The sequence below is a fragment of the Neophocaena asiaeorientalis genome, unplaced genomic scaffold (assembly GCF_003031525.2).
Source record: "Neophocaena asiaeorientalis asiaeorientalis breed wild unplaced genomic scaffold, Neophocaena_asiaeorientalis_V1.1 scaffold108, whole genome shotgun sequence".
NCBI lineage: Eukaryota > Metazoa > Chordata > Mammalia > Artiodactyla > Phocoenidae > Neophocaena > Neophocaena asiaeorientalis.
In genome coordinates, this window is record NW_020173770.1 from 4,358,443 (window position 1) to 4,379,517 (window position 21,075).

The 21,075-nt window shown below is 47.7% G+C and overlaps 1 protein-coding gene across 1 annotated transcript in view; it reads left to right on the forward strand.

Moving 5' to 3' along the window:
- Positions 1 to 21,075, forward strand: part of ADAM12 (ADAM metallopeptidase domain 12) — a 317,443-nt gene that overhangs the window by 175,129 nt on the left and 121,239 nt on the right. The window contains exons 3-4 of the mRNA XM_024751588.1: positions 4,730 to 4,808; positions 17,991 to 18,067. The gene's annotated coding sequence lies outside the window, so the exon portion shown is untranslated. The remainder of the gene's footprint in view (positions 1 to 4,729; positions 4,809 to 17,990; positions 18,068 to 21,075) is intronic.

The following is a 21,075-nucleotide window of genomic DNA, read 5'->3' on the forward strand; positions in this document are numbered from 1 at the left end:
TGGCTCCTTGGCAGGTCATGGTACCTAAGAGGGATGTGAGTCACGTGTTACCGGGTTTGGGAGCGGATAGCCCTAGACAAAGGGAGAGTGTGCCTGCAGCATTCCCCTCAAATCCAGTCATCCATGCGTCCACCCATCCACCCACCCACCCATCCATCCATCCGTTATCCTGCTCAGCATGTATTTATCCAGCACCTGGTACAGCGCCTATAGCAGGCACTCAGCAGTTATCCTTGGCCAGCCCCCAAAAGCAGCGCCACACAGTAAGAGAGCAAGTTCTGAAGCAAAACCACCTGGATGCTACCGTATGCAGTGTGACCTTGGGCAGGTCAGCTCACCTCCCTGTCTCTCAGCATCCTTTTTAAGTTGGGATAAAATTAGCAGCTAACCCACAGAGCCAGAATCCAGCAATACGTATAAAGGGCTTATCACAATGCCTGGGCTGGGGTCACAGTGAGCACAGAGCCTTCTTTTGGCTTAAATTCTTGAGGGGATATAGATGAATAAATAAACAGGTGAAGAAACAAACTAGGAAACCGAAGGGGGTCTGTGATGTGGAGAATGCTGTTGGTGGAGGCTACTGAGATCAGATGACCTGGAAAGGGCCCTCTGCAAAGATGTTTAAACTCATACCTGTAGGATGGAAAAGAGCCAGCTGGAGGGTGGTCCGGGCCCAAGGCAGACCAAATGCAAAGGCCCTAAGGGGGAGAGGGTATGGAATGTTCTAGAATGAGGCAGAAGGCGTGTTGGCTGGGGGAGAGCAAGCCACAAGGAAGGTAGGCGTCATGCACTAGGAGGGTGAGGTTGTGAGCACTTGGGAGGTGGTGGAAGGCTTTGGGGTTGTATCCAAGTGGGATGGGGAGCCGTTCAAGGGTTTTCAGCGGGCAGTGGTATGACCCCAGCGTGGGACCTGGACACTGTCACCGCCCTGGGCTCTTCACAGCCTAAGGGAAACATGTGGTGGACCGCCTGGCACTGAGACGAAATCGGAGTCGAGAGGGGATGGGTTCTGATAGCGGTGTGGGGATGTCCAAGTCCCAGTTCCCAGACCCACGGGACGGAGCATTGGCCTCAGAGGCCAGGCCATGTGGCTTCCCTCCATCTCCTGTTCCAGTCCCTCGTGGGAAACTGAGGCTTGAGAAAGCTCTGGATTTTCTGAGCTCTCCTTCCTGGGGCTGCTGTGGGAAAGGCCGAGCCTCCGTCCTCATGGAGCATCAGCCCCCGTCTGGGCCCCGTGTGGGAAGATGTGCCACTCACAGTGGTATCAGTGTGTCTGAGCTGTGTCGGCGTTTCTTTTCCAGACTCTGAGGAAAACTCAAAAAGGGGTGTGTCCTTCAGTGTCTTAGCTGTATGGGGACACTCTCAGGCTGTCCTCAGGAGCCCCCATTTCAACCTCTGTCAATAAAAGGAGACATAGGATAGGACTGAAGAACTCGCTAGAGCTCAAAGTATGAGGGCGCTTGTACTTCTGTTTAAGTGGCATTTGGACACAATGAAAAACAGTGGGGCTCCTTAGGCAGAAATATTCATGGGTCTTTGTCTTACTGGACTGAGTGACATTTTAAAACCTCATCATTCATTTTACTGCCATTAAAGCCCCACATTCTTGGTGTCCACCAGCTCGCTGACTGCAGTCTACCAAATGTTCATCCTCCCACATTTCCGGCTTTCCAGACGGATTTTCCGTGTTTCTCATCTGTGAAGGGAATCATCTTCTCGGACATCCATCTTTCAGTTAGAAAGCCTTGCAATTCCCTGTCTTTGGTCTACAAATTCCTCCTCTTTGTGCTACAGTTCTTAGTATTAAGTATATTCATATACCTTGATTCGTCCAAAAGCAGGATCCAACATTGTTAGGGACAGAATTACTAAATTATTCATAAAAGATAAGTAAAATAAAATGATTATTGAATAGTAAAGCATTAATAAGTAATCATAATTTCAATTATATTAAATTTTCCTTTTCGCCTTTCTCTGTGATCTTGAAGCTTACTAAGCTCCCTCCTTCACCAAAACCGTTAGGCCTTGACGGGTCCCACCTCACTCAGGCGATGGCTTCTGTCCTCGCTGTCACCTGTGCTCTGGGCACTGGCCACCTGTTGCTCTGCAGCTCTACCCCCTGCCCCTCTCTGTCCCCATCTCTCCAGCCTGTCCCTTTAGATGACCCCCTCGCCTCTTCACACCCCATCTCTCTGCTCCCCTTTAGAACCACCCTCTGGAAAATGTCCATGATCTCCCCTGTCCGCACCTCCTGGGCCCACCCCTGCAGCTGCCCCGGCAAGGTCGCCAGCCTCCTACCCCTTCCTGAACTCTCGGCCACGTGAAGCACGACCACCAGCTCCTTCTCCAAACCCCCATCACCCCCCCCAACCCCCGCCACTCCAGGCGGGGCTGCTGGCAGCAAGCCTGCCCCAGGGACCCTGTGACACACCGAGGAGGGACGCTTAGGAGATGGGAATTTGAGGCCAAAAGCCGCAGGGAGGTTAACCTCCTCCAGCCAGGTTTATCTCCTCCTGAGCAGAGGGAAACGTGAGGGGTGCGGAAGGGTCTGTGAGATTTGTCAGTGAGTGTGAGAGGCCGTCTGCCTTTTAGATTTCCGACACTTTCTTCTCAAACACTCGCTGTTAAGTAGAGTGCAACTCAGACCCGCTGTGAGGGTCTAACTGATTTAAACCAGGCATGTCCTAAATAAATCGAAACCCATATAAAACGGGGAGGTGACTCTCAGTTCTGGACTCGGCTGGGGGAGGGTCTGAGAAATCTGACTTCGTAAGAAACGCTCTCTCATCTGTTAACATGTTACATTTGCAGCGTTGCCGCTTTGATTTCTTCCCTTCCACATTTATCAGGACTCCGGTTGCAAAACCCAACTGGAACCAGCTGAAGCAAAAGAGAGGGGGTTCTTGAGGAAAAGGAGAGGCAAAGTGGGCCCCCAAGGCAGCTGGAAGATTTCCTCTTTTCTGTCCTTTGTCGCAGCTGGTGATGGCTGGGTTTTCCCCGGGGCAGCGTCCTCCTGCAGCCAGGGCCAGGCCGAAGGAGGCCCTGAGTGCATTTGTGTGTAGCTTTGAGAACAAAGAGGAAAGACCTCTTCTCCAGAAGCCCTAGCTCCAGGCAGGCTGCAGGGAAGCTTAGAGATTGGTTAGCTTGGGTCCCACACTCATCTCGGGATTGGGGGTGGAGCGACCCCAGCAGAACCTAGTGGTGCAAAGGGCATTCCCTGGGCAGGAAGGGCGGATAGCAGCATTGCTGCGTGCTGAACCTCCTGCGAAGTCCAGTATTTAAAACAACTCTCGACTCGTTATTGCCCAGACAGATAAAATCCAGAGATGTTTAGAGCTCTTCCCTGCTTCCCACCAACCTGGCTCCCCAGATTCCAGACCCTTGGGTCTCCTGGCCTTGCCATCCTCTGTCTGGAATCCCCTTCTCCCAGCCCTCCTTTGCCTGGCTGACTCCCCCTGTGTTCTCTCTAAAGCCTCCCCTTTTCACTACCCTCCACCTGCTGTGCGTCCTTTCACCCACTAAGACTCTGTTCCTGCCTCTGTGACAGCCCTCCCCTCACTGTCTTATGTTTTGTCTGTCACCTCACCAGGCGGTGTCCTTATTTATCTTTATATCCCAGCAGCTGGTACAGCACCCAGCACGTAGTCGGTGCACAGGAAATACTTGCTGCGGTGATGTTGAGAAGGATAGAATGTGCATATGACAGCAGAAATCATAAAATAGTCTAAAACCTAAACAAACTCAGGCTTTGCTACCATCAGTGAAGATGTAGTAGTTTGCATGCAGTTTTAGTTAGGGTAAATAGAGGTGTTGCTTCTCTACCAAGTCATCTTAGAAATTCAGTACTTCCACGTGTCCAAAATCATTTTTCCTTACCTCCTACAGCACTGTTTCTAACATTTCATTGTTGTTTTATTTAAGTAAATTTATTTATTTTTGGCTGTGTTGGGTCTTTGTTGCTGCGTGTGGGCTTTCTCTAGTTGCGGCAAGCGGGGACCTCTCTTGTTGCAGAGCATGGGCTCTAGGCGCACAGCCTCAGTAGTTGTGGCTCACAGGCTCAGTAGTTGCGGTTCACGGGCTCTAGAGCTCAGGCTCAGTAGTTGTGGCACACGGGCTTCGTTGCTCCGCGGCACGTGGGATCTTCCCGGACCAGGGCTCGAACCCGTGTCCCCTGCATTGGCAGGCGGATTCTTAACCACTGTGCCACCAGGGAAGCCCCTCATTGTTGTTTTAAACTATCCTTTGACGTTTTAATATTGACAGCTGGCTCCCTCACCTGCAGAACTAGCAGGGCCAATATTGTGGGTCCAAAATTATTTTTCCAGCGGGTAGCTTAGCTGCTGATTCTAGACAGTGGGGCCTTGTGACTTCCAGAAGGGCGGTCCTCCCAACTCAGAAATCTGCGTGTGCTGTTCGTAGCAGGGTGTGTGCACGTGTACACACACACCTGTGTGTGTTGGAGGCATGAGGCGGGAGCGGGTGAGTAGGGCACCACGTGTACTCTGGGGGCCACTGTTCAAAGCACATGCATCTGAATGTCACCTGCTTGAGTCCCATCCTGACTCTCCCTGGGTAACCTGCACAGGTGAAGGCCCTACGGGAGCCTCAGCAGGTCATCTATAAAATGAGGAGGGAATCAGATCCATGCCACCTACAGCCTAGACATCCACAAGCAACATATCATTGCGATTCTACGCTCATCTTTTATGTTGTTTTCATTTTTCCACAGAGGCCTCATTGCCAGCAGTTTCACAGAAACCCACTATCTGCAAGATGGCACTGATGTCTCCCTCATTCGAAATTACACAGTAAGTCATGCATGCTTGGACCACCATGATACTCTGCTCTCAGATCTGTGCTTAAACTCTGTAGCTGTTTTATTCTAAGCAAAGTCACAGGCCTAGATCTTTCACTTAGACCCCGAGAAGAGTTTGAGCATTGCTTACGGTTTGGGCATTGCATTATAACTCCAGAAAAACTTGGCTTTGGCCAGGCATGTGCCAGGACAGTCCTTGAAGGTATGGCTTGATTGCAGGCTGACACTGAACCCACCTGCCAGTGACCATGGGATGCTAAGCTGGGCAAATCCTTCCTGGATTTGCCCAAATTAGAGATGGCTCAGAAAGCAGTCACCCCTGGGCTGAACTTCGCTGCATTAAACTTGTAAGTCCCTTAAAGAAATTCAAAGGAAAACTGACTCTGCTTAACCTTTCATAAATGTATCCACCGTGTCCATATGATTCTATATCATGGTTGTTACTGGAATGTGACATTTATCACCTCTTAGCTTTTCTAGTATCTGAAGTTTTACATGTAACTTAGACAAGATGCGAACTTTATCCATTTATTCCTCTGAACAAACGCTTAGTGTGCTCAGGCCCAGGTGGGAATGTGGGCATTAAAGAGAGTTGCTGCCCTCTGAGGACCAGGATGGTTACTTGTTTTAAAGAGCTATGGGTGGGGCTTCCCTTCCCTGGTGGCGCAGTGGTTGAGAGTCTGCCTGCCGATGCAGGGGACATGGGTTCATGCCCCGGTCCGGGAAGATCCCACATGCCGCGGAGCAGCTGGGCCCGTGAGCCATGGCCGCTGAGCATGCGCGTCCAGAGCCTGTGCTCCGCAACGGGAGAGGCCCGCGTACCACAAAAAAATAAATAAATAAATACAGAGCCATGGGTATTCGTTTTAAAAAGAATAAGCTTAGAGAAAGGCTTTACATTTACAACTGAAATGTCGTCAAGTAGCCATTATTGTCGGCAGAATTTTTGTTAATGCCTGACCAAGCTTGGGAGAGTCAAAGAAATCCCTGGGAAGCAGAAACAAACCAGGGATGTAAGCTCAGAGCACTAAGCTGGTGAGTTGAGGTCACGGGACCCCAACGGGCTATTCAGGACCCAGAGAGAGGACCCCGTGCTTGGGGGTTGGGACCAAAGAAGTGGGCGTCTGCAAATGAGAATCCCGCGAAGGCTGGGGCCCCGGAGAGATGCTTCCTCTGTGAAGAAAAGGACAAGTAAAACTTCAGTCCAGAGAAGGGGCAACAGAGAGAATTGTCTCCAGGTGTCCTGGATTGAACAAAGATTGCATAAAAAATAGAGAAAGTGAAACCCGAGCTATCCTCATAAAGTGTATATTTGGAATGGGGTGGACTGGTGTTCAAATTTCTAATACCAGCATAGGAATGGAATTCCCAGTAAATGTTGACCTCAGAACTGGTCCCAAATCAGCAACCCTGCGTCCCATGGCCCCAAGCTGAAGTCAACTGAAAATAGTTCTGTAGGGATATTTCTACAGCCCAGGGTACCTGAAATTCCCAGGTCAAAAACAAAGAAGAAGAAGAATATTATCAAAGATGACCCAAAATCAAAAGTACAAAACACACTGATTAACAAAAGCCAACGTAAATGACAAGGGAAATGAGAATTAGCACCTCCAGGAATGCGAGATCATAGAAAAGTCAGAGAAGAATCTCAACTATTTTAAAGAGAACAGAATAGGTCCAATAAAAATTCCAGAGTGAAAATACAGGGGAAAAAAAAAACTAAAGAAGCACCAACAATGTTCCCCCTTCTGCTTAAGCCATGGGATGGGCAATTTGTTTCTCAGTGGTGTCATTAAGGACCAATTGTTGGTTTTAGAAGGCGGAAGGGACAGTGAATACACATTTGTCCCTACTGAGCTTGTGGTGGGACAGCGTAGTAAAGGTGTTCCGTAGGCAGATAGCTGTATGACCCTGGAGCACAGGATAAGGCTGGAGGCCATGAAAGAAAAGAAGACCTGAGGGGCCATCTGAGATATAAGTAATCCTTGGTGCCCTGACTTCATTTGACTTTTTCTTTTCTCTTTTTTTCTCCTAAGAGGATGTCATTTACACGCCTCTAGAATTAGCACAAAAGCTCTCCTTACAGTGTAAATTGTTGTTCCAAATAGAAACAGAAAAAAGAGATCCTAGAAATACTTGACAATAGGCTCACGTCCTCCAAATCTCCCTTATAGATGATAGTGAAGGTGCTTGTTGATGACAGACCATCTAGAAGATGTAAGATATTCTTCCAAAGTTATTTTAATAGTTTCATGTGTTCTGTCTCCATCTCCCTGACCAATTTCCTCTTCTTAGGTCATTTTTGGTCCTTTTTTCTCATCTGGGAAGAAAACATATGATAAGAGAGAAGAAGAAATGGAGGACTAGATAAACGAGGGTCCAGCAGCCACTGGGGCTGTTTGGGACTTGGATTGTGAAGGCTATAAATCCAGGCATCTTAGAAAACAGCCTGGATGGAAGGGCACTGGAATGTTGATGGTAGTTGTCTCCGGTGGAGACTCCGTATTTTTCTGTTTGGGCTGATTGATGTATATATGGGGTGGTGGACGGGTTACATTTCTCATCTTTCCACGAGGTCACTGTATAGACAGGCAAACGCCTCCCCCCACCCCGACTCACCCCCTCACTCCTCCCCATGGAAGCATCTTCTCAGGGAGAGGAGGGCGGGAGGAAGCAAGTCCTGGCAACCGCTGGTCCCTGCTAACTGGGGAAGGGGCAGAGCCCCTGCCTTGGAAAGGCCATGAGCTAGCCTTGCTGTCTTCCCTCGGTCGAGTGTGGGTGAGCCCTGCCGGCCCCTCTGTGGAGTGTTCCAAGCAATGGTCTCCTGCAGCACCAGCTTCACCAAGATGGGCCCTCAGCCTTGGCTAATGAGAGCAGGGTGGGGAGATGAGGGGAGACGAGGGTTAGAAATTGCCGGAAGCCTCACTTCTGCCCTGCCCTAAGGTGTGTCCTCTGATGGAATATACCAGAAAGCCCTCTTTCAGAAGTAGTTAAGCTCGTAGTGTATTTTGATCTTCATTGGACTCTTCGAATCTTTCTTCAGTAGGTGAACCAACTGGAGGCTGGGTTAATTGGCACCCCGAAACCTCCAGAAACAGCAAGCATATATTGCTTTTACAATTAGAAAAACAATGACTTTTCTCGTAATCTGGGGCCACCTTCCCCCATTCCTTTGAGTGCCTGTTCTGAGCTGTCAGCCACGTTACTGTAAAGATGGGTGAACAATCTCGTTCACTAAAGAAAACCCTTAGCCCTAGACAGCCCATCTTCCAGCAGAAACCCTTTAAGGGGAGCTCAGGGCCTCATACTGTCTTTCGTGGTGAGGACACAGATGCAGCTTTGGAGGTTTTGTTTCTACTGAATCAGGCTGGGAAACAAAAAGAAATGTGCTGATTCATCCCCTTTTCCCCCGAAGTCAGCACACAATGGATTTCCCTAAGTTTAAAATTATATATAAAATAAGAACCACTGTTTCGCTAGCATCTTTCTTTTTTAAATTTAATCTCTCAACAATCAGTGTAAGCTGGTTGACAAGCAAACTAGTGGCTGATTTTAATTTTGGAATTGATCCCCTGTCTTTTATCTCTCTGTTATCCTGACAGGATGAAATATTTGTGGCTTAAGCCCTTGCTGGCCACATCTAAGGGAAGATTATGTCTTATACTGTCTCTTTTAATAAGGCCTGTGGGAGACAATGCCCATGATATTTATGCTGTCTGCATCCCAAAAGACAACTCTGGGAAAGGCCAGAATGCCCTCCAGAAAGTCTCCTAAACGCTGTCAGTGCTTTGGTCCAAACACATCCTTCTATTACATGCATGTTAACCGAGCATCCCCATTGTGCCAGGCCCTGTGACTCCCACTGATGATAAAAACAGACAGGAGACCCACATGGAGCTGGAGTGTAGAGAATGACGTTATTCCAAGAATCACAGACCAAATTAAAATCTGTGCTAAGTGCACCGAAGGAAAGGCGAAGGGGCCTAACCTAGTCTAAGGAATCATGGAAGACTTCATGGAGGAAGGAACATGTGAACCAAGATCTGAAGTTTAAGGAGGCATGAACCAGAGGATGGGAAAGGGAAGGACATTTCTGGCTGATGCCAACTTTTACTTGGAAGTGGGGAAATGTCTACAATTTGACAGGGACCAGAGTATGTAGGACTTGGAGGCCAAGGTGACAATTTGGTTGTCATGGAGGAGGAAGCCATTAAAAAGTGTCAACCAAGGGGATGTCATAACTAGGGATAGACTTTGGAAGATTCCACTGGCTGCAGCTTGAAGGTCATCAGAGGGTCAAGAGCAGAGATCCAGCAAGTTCAGGCAGTTGGCTCCCGTGGAAGAGCCCAAAGCCCGGGTAAGAGGAGATGGCTGATGGGACCATGGGCATGGAGATGGGGAGAAGGAAAAAGATCTGACCTTCTACACCTGAAGGGTTCCATTTGTTGTATGTGTTTCTCATTCAAAAACTTTATGAAAACATTTCCTGTAATAGACGTCCAAAGGGGACCTTCAATATTAACTGAGGCTGGACCATCAGACAGGCATGAAATCCCATATCTTGATCAAAAGTATTGTTTGAGTGACATCCCATTCATTTCCACAGCAAATGTGTTTCCTATCAAAAAAGAGTAGAACCTTTTACAATCGGCTAGGACTGAACATGTCAGGGCAAATGGGTATTAGAGAGTCAGCTACATCCCATCTCTGTTAGAGGGCATCTGAAGAGGATGGAAGATGATTCTGGGGGTAGGAGGGAAGGCAGAGACCATTCTCGTCTCGTACAGGTACCAGGTACGAGCTAGGCCTGATACCACACTCTTAAAAAATGATTTAAAATGGACTTAACTTCCCTAACATCTCCATACTCTCTGCACGTCTAATTCATCCGCTCTTCCGGGCTTGCCTCTGTCTCAGAAGGCTGCTCCGTCCTCCCACTGACCAAGGCACTACGCACCCCCTCTTCCCCTCAGGTCCTCGCCGTGTCCTGTGTTGATTTCCACCTTCACAGCCATCTTTCCCCCCTTCCTGATCCACTGACATACCTGCTACTGCAGCTCAGCTCCTCCCTTCTCCTCGGCTGGAAGATTGTCATGGCCACCTGACGTTCCTCCCCACTTCTCATCTCACCTATGTTTAATCCAGCCACCACTCCTGCCTACGTGATCCTTCTAGAGCATCTTTCTATTTGCGCCCTTCCCTTTTGCACTTGTGTTTCAGTCCTCACAAATCATCAAGAGCTTCCTCAGTGCCTCCATCATCGAGTCCGAAGTTCTGCGACCAGTATTCCCATTCCATCACGGCGACATACCTTACCTTTTCATGCATGCATTCATTCATTTATACACCCATTCAACAACAAATGTTTGTTGAGTGCCCAATGTAACATGAAGTAACATGCCAGAAGACCAGTATTCCCATTCCATCACGGTGACATACCTTACCTTTTCATGCATGCATTCATTCACTCATTCATTTATACACCCATTCAACAACAAATGTTTGTTGAGTGCCCAATGTAACATGAAGTAACATGCCAGGCATTGTGCAAAGCGCTTTGCATACATTTTGTTGTTTGATCCTCACAATAAATCAGTTTTTGCTATTTTTACACCCAGATGAGGAAGCTGAGACATAGAGGGCTTGAGTAACTAGACTAAGCCCCCAGCTAATAAGGATTCAGACTCTCACAGCCTGAGTCTAGAATCTGAGCTCCTAACCACTATAATGCAGACAAAACACTGGAGTGTGTCTGTTGTATGTCCACGGCCGTGCTGCTTGTGTTGTGGAATTAGTATATAAAACTGTAGCGAGGTGGATTCAGGAATGGGCTGGCGTTCGTTTGCAAAGAGAGAGACCCAGCAGGTACTTCTTGGGGAGAGCAGAGGATGCTCTGCTGACCTGTTGTCCTGGGATACAGGGAGGGGCAGAAAGCCCTCTGGGAATTTGCTGAGTGCAACACTCTGAAGTCCAGTGGAACTGAGTAAGGTCTAGTGCCATGTGGCGGTGTACAGGAGGGAGGGGGCCACATTCCCCAACCTCAAGGAACATACCGTCTGACCACAGACAACACGATGCACCCGTGGCAAAGATGCTTTAGGAGCCAAACAATGGAAAAGCCAAATCCACGTGGAATGTGCAATGAGTTCCCAGAGGAGCTCCAGGTGTGGTGACTTTCCTTCTCTGAAGGTGTCAGGAGAGGCTCTGGGACAGCCTTCTGTCTGGAAGCGGTGTGTGTAGAGGGTGGGTTCAGAAGCCAGGGAGGCAGCCTGCCCAGGCTAAAATCCCAGCTTGAGCCCTGAACCAGCCGGGACCGTGAACACGAAACAGACACTGAACCTGGCGCACAGTCAGGCTTCTAGAAAAGTGAGCGCTTACAGCATAATGGGTTTAAGTACATGTTGTCATATCCCAGATCTGTGACAAGGACGCACATTTCACAGATTAATTCGATCCCTAAGACCCCGGGCAGCAAGTGTCAATCACGTTTTACAAATTAAAAATAGAGACTGAGTCTCAAAGCACAAGACTTCCAACTCCAGATCGGTCCAGCGCGCTCACTAGCGCAGCGGTGCTGTTTCCCGGCCCAGGTTACAGGGTACTCCCAAAGATAGTGAACACAGTTTTGTAAGCTGCGTTCTCTCCTGCCGAATGCCAGCACCGCAAAGTAACGTGAGCGGCCCCTGAGATCGGTCCTTCCCAATCTTTTAAGCAGACACGGTTCTCGTTAGAGCTGGGAGCAGACACGGCCTAGGGAGCATGGGTGTGCTGATTTACTTCTCAACAATCCGTCCCGTACACTCTCGGGAAAGCGTAATGTCACTCAGTCAGAGAAACACACGGGGCTGCAGAGTCACTTTTGCTTGAATGCACTATAACCTTCTTTTAGTCTCAAGCAAACCCTTGGTATGTGGGGGCCTGATGCTCCATACAGGGGAGGAAAGGCTGGACCGTAGGTGCGCTGAAACGCAGGTCAGCAGCTCAGGCACACGCACGTACATGTGTGCGCACACACTCACTCGCCCTCACACCCCTCCTATCTGCAGATATTTCTGAGTCTGGAAATGACTTTACTTTCCTCGGATTCCCTGAGTGATGAGGCTCTGCTGTACTTGAAAAAGTATTCTGTCCGAGTTTGGATTTTAGGGGATAACTTTTCATCGCGAGGGCACACGTTCATAGCAGCAAGATGTGGAGGGGAGCTGTCCGGCCTGGGGATGAGAGGCTTGACTTTTAGTCCCTGATCTGCCGTGGACCTGCTCTGTGACCTTAGACAGTTATTTAACCAGTCAGGGCCTCAGTTTCCACATCTGTTCAGGGAAGGTTGGTCTTGGACTGGACGGCCTGAAGTTCCCGTCCAGCTACAACACCGTGCGATTCAAATGCTAAATCAAGACAGTTGGTCACATTGCATATAGCGGGGGAGGCCCTTTAAAGTTCCCAAGGAAAAGAACATGGAAAATAATTATCGCTCAGCTTACTCCCTAATGGAATTTGTCTGCTCACAGGTCCTTTTTAATCACGAGGTCAGGCCACTTTTGTTAGCCATTTAGCGTATAAAATTCCTTTCTTTCTAGTCCACTGAGAGTTGGGTCACAGAATTTTTATTTTACTTCCCGCATGGCATAGAGTTGAGGGCTACTATTTTCAAGCTCAAGTGTTCTTATTCTATCTCCTCTTCCCCACCATTATATTTGATTGATGGTATTAAACAGAAGGAGAGTTTATTTTACCGGAGGGGGGAAATACATTAGGTTAAGTAATAAGTATATAAAATAAATGGTTAGAGGTTTTGTAAAGGAAAAGATGTAATTTTGTGGTTATGCATGTTTGGGACTATTTTCTGTTATGTTTTGCTGGTAGAAAGAGAATGTATTGGATCAGCAGAACTAAGCCAAGACGACTGTGCAAATAAGATGATGTCTTGTTCAGCCACGTCTTTAGAGACGTGAGCATGAGAGAAAGAAAGAGACCGTATGGTTTGACTCTCTTGAGGCAATCGTGAGGGGATGCAGTTGGGGAGGCTTGCAAGGGTAATTGTTGTGATCGACAGATCCAGTGGGCCCTGGGGCCCAAGACCTCCAAGGCATGATGGATGCCTGCATCTCTCACAGGTGTGGCCACATCCAGATCCAACAGGCCACGTGTTTGCAAACCTACAAGGCCTGGCAGGTTCCCGCCTGTTAACATCAGCCTGTAGGAGGCAACCTGGCCCTCAGACGTGGGGACACACACTCACCTGGAGGCTTTGCTGAGTGGGCACTGCTGCCCCCACGTGATGCTGCCTGCACTTCTCTCTCTCGACCCTGGCCACCGCCAAAGGGGATCAAGCCCCCCAGAGGAGTAGGAACGTACATCTCCTCCACTCCCCATGGTCAAATTCCCCAACCAATTATGTGACATCTAGTGTGATGAGTCTGTCTCTCTGATTTGTCAATTTATCTAAATGATGACTTCTATATTATGAAAACCAAATCACATTTGTTTAAACATTTAGTTAATCATATTGGAAAAAACAAAACTTCATGAGACTGAAATTGTCCTGGAGGATCTGGAACTTGGAGTTCTAGTAATAGTCAAGAGTGAGCAGTGGGCTTGCTAGTCAACTGTCTGAAGGTGAACAGAAGGTAGTTTTAGAGCTAAGAAATGAGGTGTTAACTCTGGTACTGACTAAGAGAGTTGGGGTTGTTTAAGGACCAGAGTACAAGAGCTAGAATCCACCCGCTCCTCTTTTTTTTCTTCACCCCCTCCTCTTTTATAAGCAATAATGCAGCCTAGTTGTTGAACTGGAAATTAATTTTATACTAATTTGTTCTCAGCTCATTCTTTAATAAGCTTATATTTCTGGGTATTTAATTTGAAAGCACATTTGATAAGTAATCTATTAAAAAGTAAATCGACACTGAGAATAAATGAGTTTGAAATTTCAGAGGTTGGTCTTTAAGACTATTGTCAGCATTTGGTTTTTGATTTTTTAACCAATACTTGGTTTCCTATAGCAATATTTCACAGTTATCTAAAATGCAGCAAATTATTTAATGTGCAGGACCCTCAAAGATGGGTAAGTCAAAAACCAGTGGTGCTCGTTCCCCCAGGCAGCCTAACTGGGTCGCTTCACTTCCTGAGTCATCTCAGCTCCAACATGTTGGCTGGGTTCCCAGGGCTGAAATCCCCCCGCTCTGTGCAGAGGGGACCAGGCTGCTCTGATGCCCTAGGGCATTACAATCCAGTCACACAACCTCCCCACGTTTAGGGAATTGTTATCATGACTCCCTTAAGTACCCAAAGCTAGAGTTACCTAGAGAGGGGGAACCATGGAGCCTTTCAAAAGTTACTTCCCATGGAAACCGAAGAGGCAGGCTGGCAGCAAGGGTCCCCCATGGCCTGGCTGGATGCCTGGCGGCTGGCTGGGCAGTGTCCCCCAGCACTATCCCTCGTGCCCCCTTCCCTGGGCCACGTGCCCACTGAAGAGGACACCCTCGCCAGAGGAGAAATGGGGCAGTGAGTCTGCCTCCGCGCCTGAATCTCCCAGCCAAGCAGACAAAGCCCCTCCCTGAACTGTCCCCCTCCCCCATTGCCCATGTTTGTGCGTGTGCTTTCCCTCTGTGGGCAATCCCCTCTCCCACCTCTGTCCCTGGCCACCGGGCCACCCCATTCCTCAACGTTGTACGGGGGTCAAAAAGGAGGCCCAGAAAATGTCATTATTTCCAGCTGGTATAGTCAACAACATAAAAAATCCAAGCTATGCTACAAATTGTAAGCTGATAAGATGGCCCAGCAGGAGTCTCTGATACAAGATCAACTTTAAAAAATAAAAAAGCTTTCCTTTACATTAAAAATAACCGTGTATAAGATGTAATAGATAAAAAGACCCTATTTATGATATCAACAAGCCTATACAATACCTAGACATAAGCCAAGTGAAAACTTTCCAAAGCCGTTCAAAATAAAAACATCTAAAACTAGGCAGAAGGACGTAAAAATGGCCTTAGTATGTGGAGAGACATACCGTGTATATGAATAGAAAAACTTTTTATTTGAAAACTACAAATCCTGACTAAAATGACCTCTACATTCAAATTAGTCAAGCTGAAATCTCAAAGGATTATTGCAGAGCTTAAAATTTGATTCTAAAATTCACCTGAAAGAGAAAATAGGCAATAATACTGTAGAAACTTCTGAAGAAAAAATAGTATCAAAAGAAAACTCACTCTCAACAAGGTTGCCAAGACAGATTGGGGAAAGAATCATTTTCTAACAAATGGTTCAGGGCACCTGGATATCCACATGCAGAAGAGTGAAATTGGAGCCCTACTTTAAGCAGATACAAAAATTAATTCAAAGTGAATCAAACATCTAAATGTAAGAGCTAAACCTATAAAACTCTTAGAACATAGGTGTAAGTCTTTATCACCTTAGGTTAGGTAAGAGTCTCTCAGATATGGCACCTAAAGCATAAGCGACCAAATTAAGAAAATAGAGAGCTTGGACCTCATCAAAATGATCAGCTTTTGTGCTACAGAAGACATCAGGAAAGTGAAAAGACAACCCCCAAGATGGGAGAAAACATTTGCGAATCGTATCTCTGGTAAGGGTCTAGAATCTAGGGTATATAAAGAACTCTTCCAACTTAACAATAAAAGGACAAAAAAAAAAAAACAATTAAAGAATAGGCAAAGGATTTGAACAGACATCTCTCCAGAAAAGATACATAAATGGCCAATAAGCATGTGAAAAGATGTTCAACGTCCTATGTTATTAGGAAAATGAAAATCAAAACCACAGTGAGACACTACTTCACATATACTAGGATGGGTGTAATCAACATCATAGACAATAACAAATGTGGGTGAGGGTGTGGACAAGTTCATACATTCATCCCATACACTGAGAATGTAAAATGGGTCAGCTGCTTGGGAAAACTGTGGCAGTGCTTCAGAATGTAAACAAAGTCACCATAAGATCCAGCAGTCCCACTTACAGATATATATATAGAACCATATACCTACCCACAGTATATACCCAAGAGAACCAAAAAAATATGTCCACACAAAAACTTGTACATAAATGTTCATGGCAGCATTATTCATAATAGTCTAAAGGTGGAAACAGCCCAAATCCCCAGCAACCGATGAATGGGAAAACAAAATTTGGTATATCCCTACAATGTCATTTTATTCAGCAAAAAAAAAAGGAATGAAGTACTAATACTTGCTACAACATGAATGAACCTTGAACACATTATGCTAAGCAAAGGAAGCCAGACACAAAAGGCCACATTTTGTATGATTCCACTTAATGTGAAATGAAATGCAATGAATAGAATAGGCAAATCCATAGAGACGGGAAGTAGTTTAGTGGTTGCCGGGGTGGCTGATGGGAAGTGTCTGCTAATGGGTGTGAGGTTTCCTTTTGGGGTGATGAAAATGTTTTGGAATTAGATGTGGTGTCTGCACCGCATTATGAATGCACTAACACCCATAATTGTATGCTTTTAAAAGGTGGCTGTTATGGTATGTAAATTTAATCACAATCAAAAAAGAGAACTTGCTCTGATATCAAAATGTTCCTATAGAATAATAGGAATTAAAACAGCGTGGTGTTGGCTCAGGAATGGACAGATGGAGGTTTGCCTCAGTGGACCAGCATAGAGAACATGGAGATGGAGCCACATACATATGTGGGCGTTCGATATCTGACAAGGTGACATTTCAAATCAGTAAGAAAAAGAAAATGGTGGTGAAGAACAGCTGTCTCTTAGTTTGTGGGGAAGGTTGGATTCCAACCTCATACCTCCACAAGAATGAATTCCAATTTAGATTAAATAACTAATTCTAAGGACTAATTCTAAGAAATAGAAGAAAATAAAAGAGGACATATGTATAACTTTGAAGAAAGCCATCTTAAGCAATACACAATATGCATAAATTTGTATAAGAATTGGAAACTCTTGTGATAAATACAATAAAAGATATCATAAGTCAGTTAAGAAGACATTTCTCACATAATTAATATCCTGAATATATAAAGAACTTCCAGAATCAATAAGAAAAAGTCAAAATAACAAATGTACTACAGCACTCCCTTCCTGTAATTGCCTTTTCAGATGATCCCAAAATTTTGTCCTCTGTTCAGTGACAAAGAGATCATCTTGGCCCCTTTTTCATGATATGGGATTTCCCTGGCCACTCAATCCCATCCGGCCCTCTTTCTTAGCAAAGTCAAGGTGGTCTTTGGAATGTTGTCCCTGTCAGGCAGGACAACTGGACACCCTGCCCTGCCCTGGAAAAAGTGATTAACTGTGGTCCTGATTGAAGGAGCTGTGTGCTGAGGCTGAAACCCCAGTGTCCACTTCTCCTGTCCCTTAGAAGACGCAGCCCTTTGCCTGGGGACCGCACGCCGCTGGCATTCAGAGGCCTTGAATGAGGAGCACTAAGTGCACTTAGCGTTTCTTGCCAGCCAGCCACTTAACTGAGGCTGCAACATAACATTTGTTCAACAATAAAATTAACCTTGATTCCGGACAGCTATCTATCTTCACTAAGGACGTGTCCGTGCCGTGGTTTCTTTTTGCAAGTGACATTATTAAAGAAATGGAATATTGCAGGCATATCACCCAAGGACTTTGGTCTTAGAAAACCTTCCTATTTTTCTCTCCTGCTAAGAGAGTCTTTCTGCTCTCAATTGGGCAGTTCATCAAGGTACCTGCTATCTCTCCTCACCCCCTTCCTCTCATAGCCTTTTCTGTTTTCATAAGCCATAGATTTGGCCTCATTTTATTGCATTTCACAGTGTGCTTAATTACCCCACACGGTTCCTCATCTCATTACAAAAGACAATTTGTAGTGCGGAAAATGGCAATGTGATTTGTTCAGCTGCTGGAGTTTGTAAAACCTTCCACATCAGGGCTTTCCTGAAGGGTGTCAGAGAGACGAGAATGGAACCGGGATGCGATTAGAAACCCTGTTGATAATCTCTAAGTAAATCAGATATTCCTGCCGTAGATCCTGGCTGGGTCACGTGGGGCTGGCATGAAACATTAAGACCGCTGGCTGGTTCAATATTTTATGCAAAGGGAAATTCTGTAGCTGAAAACAAGATGATTGGAGGCCAGTGGTTTATTGTGAGTGGGCAAGAAGACAGCATGACTGAACCGACTTTCTCCTCCTTTCAGGGTCACTGTTACTACCATGGACACGTGCAGGGCTATTCTGGTTCCACGGTCAGTCTCAGCACTTGTTCTGGTCTCAGGTAAGTGACCTTGACAGTGGCAGCTCTGGCCTTAAGCACAGCTACCGCAGACCACCCCCTTCTCCAACCGCTCTAAAGCACTAGAGTGATGGACCTCGCCCCTGCCTGACAGGACTGAGGAGCCCTTGCCCGGCAACGTGGAGAGCACCGCACCCCCGCCCCCCACTCCCATCTCAGCTCGCCTTCCTTCGCCGCTCCTCTTTCAAGGCTGTTTTCAGGCCTGGTAGGTTGGCTGGGTTTCAGCAACCAAGGATTTGGGGAATATCTTTTGTTTTTGTGGCTCGATGCCAAACAACTCCCAGTTTTAAAAATTAGGACATTAGGTATTAGCATTTCAGCTGCTTGCTTAATAAAAATGAAAAGGGCCTCTTCTCACTAGGACACAAAGTGAGGGGCTGACTGAGCACAGATCCAGGTGAGCTGAGTACGGGCCTGTGTGGCAGGGGCCCCTGCTGGATGCAGGAAACAATCCCTTCTGCTGCCGAGGACGAGCCAGCCCCGCCTTCCAGTCGCACCAACCGGCCCCGGCGGGCTCTGTGGGCTCCCCAGGAAGACCAGTCTGTTGACAGATTCCCAGCTGCCTCAACCTCTTGACTGCGTTTATCTATCTAGTTTGTGAACTAGTAGCTTGTGTCCTCAAAGTCCTGCTTTGCTTTGGCCGCTGCCACCAGAGTGTGGGTCTGCAGAGGGAAGGACGGAGGGCCCAGGATAACAGCAGCCCAGGGAACGCGGGACTGTGCGCCGTGGGTCTGCGAGTACTGCATGCCATGGCGGAGAACAAACCTCGGTGCACACCCGACACACACAACATACACACCACAGACACACAATATACCACACACACCACACACACCACACCACACACAATATACCACACACACAACATACACACCACAGACACACAATATACCACACACACCACATTCACACCACAGACACATACATAATATACCACACACACCACAAACATACACACCACAGACACACACACACAATATACCACACACACCACACACACAACATACACACATACAGTATACCACACACACACAACATACACACCACACACACAATATACCACACACACACACCACACACACACAATATACCACACACGCAACATACACACCACAGACACACAATATACCACACACACCACATTCACACCACAGACACATACATAATATACCACACACACCACAAACATACACACCACAGACACACACACACACACAATATACCACACACACCCCCACACACAACATACACACCACACACACACAGTATACCACACACAAACATACACACCACACACACAATATACCACACACGCAACATACACACCACAGACACACAATATACCACACACACCACATTCACACCACAGACACATACATAATATACCACACACACCACAAACATACACACCACAGACACACACACAATATACCACACACACCACACACACACCATACACACCACAGACATACACAATATACCACACACACCACATACACACCACAGACACATACATAATATGCCACACACACCACACACACAACATACACACCACACACACAATATACCACACACACACAACATACACACCACACACACAACATACCACACACACCACACATACAACTTACACACCACACACAATATACCACACACACACCACATACACACCACACACACATACACAATATACCACACACACCACATACACACCACACAATATACTACACATACCACACATACACACCTTAGCACACACGTACCACACACTATATACCACACACCACAACACACACAGTACAAGCACCACAGACACCCTGTAACACACACACAATTTATCGCACACAACATACCACACATATCAACACAACACACACACAACATGCCACACACAACATACCCCAGGCACACGATGCACCTTGGACAACTCAGCACACTTAACACACTACACACAACGGGAGCGAAGTGGAGCTCAGGGGCCCTGGTCGGGGTTTAGCGACTGTGGATGGAGACAGACGCCCCGCGCAGGGGAGCGGAGGCGGCGCTCTTGGCAACCTCGCCTCTTGTGAGTCCTGCCGCGCTGTGAGCATTTACAGGTACTCTCGAATTAATGAGTAATCGCATTGGCGGCTCTTACAGACAGTACAGCCGCTAGTGGACGGAATTCTCCAGAATAACAGCACCTGAGTCTGGCCGCGGCCTGGTCAGCACGCGCAGCCCTGGGCCCGGCTGGCGGCTGGACCGGCCCGAGGGAGGGTGCAGCCGGGCCTCCGGCTGCACATCCCCATGCCCGTCCTTTCCTGGGGCGTCCCTGCCCCATGTGCACACCACACACACAACCCCCCGCCGACCCCCAACACGTGTCCCCCCGGCCGCTGCTGTTCTTCGTGGCGTGGGCCACCTGCGCGCCTTACATGTACGTGAAGGAGGGCAGCGCCGTGTGCCCTGCGGTCGGTGTCTGCGCTCAGCATCGTTTGGGCATCGTCCTTCCTGGCGCGTGAGGGGCGGCCTCTTCCTTCACCACGCACATACTTCCGTTCCACAGACACCCGCGCTTCCTCTCGTTTTCTCCGCCACGTGCGTTTAGGTGGTTTCCAGTCTCTCTCAGCTGCCAATGACCGGCCCCGCAGGCCTCAGGCTCCGTGACCCGGGCATGGCTCCGATGGAGGCGCCCAGAGGGAAGGGTGTGACCTGCCCAGTCCTGCCGCCGTGTCCTGCCAGCGTGCCCGCCCGGTTTCCACTCTGACCATCAGAGGACGGGGGTTCTGTTTCCTCACATCTCCCCCAGTCCTTGAGATACCAGATTCATTTTTAAGTATTTACCATTGGAATCTAACAGTCTGTTCAGAACTGGCTCCCCTGCCCCTTCGCCCGCTCCAGTCCCATGCAGGGAAACCACAGCAGCAAACGTGGGCTGGGGTGAGGAGGTGATGGGAACATTCAGGAATGCGTCAGGGGGAGGGCAGTTCGAAGGGGACCATGAGTCTCCA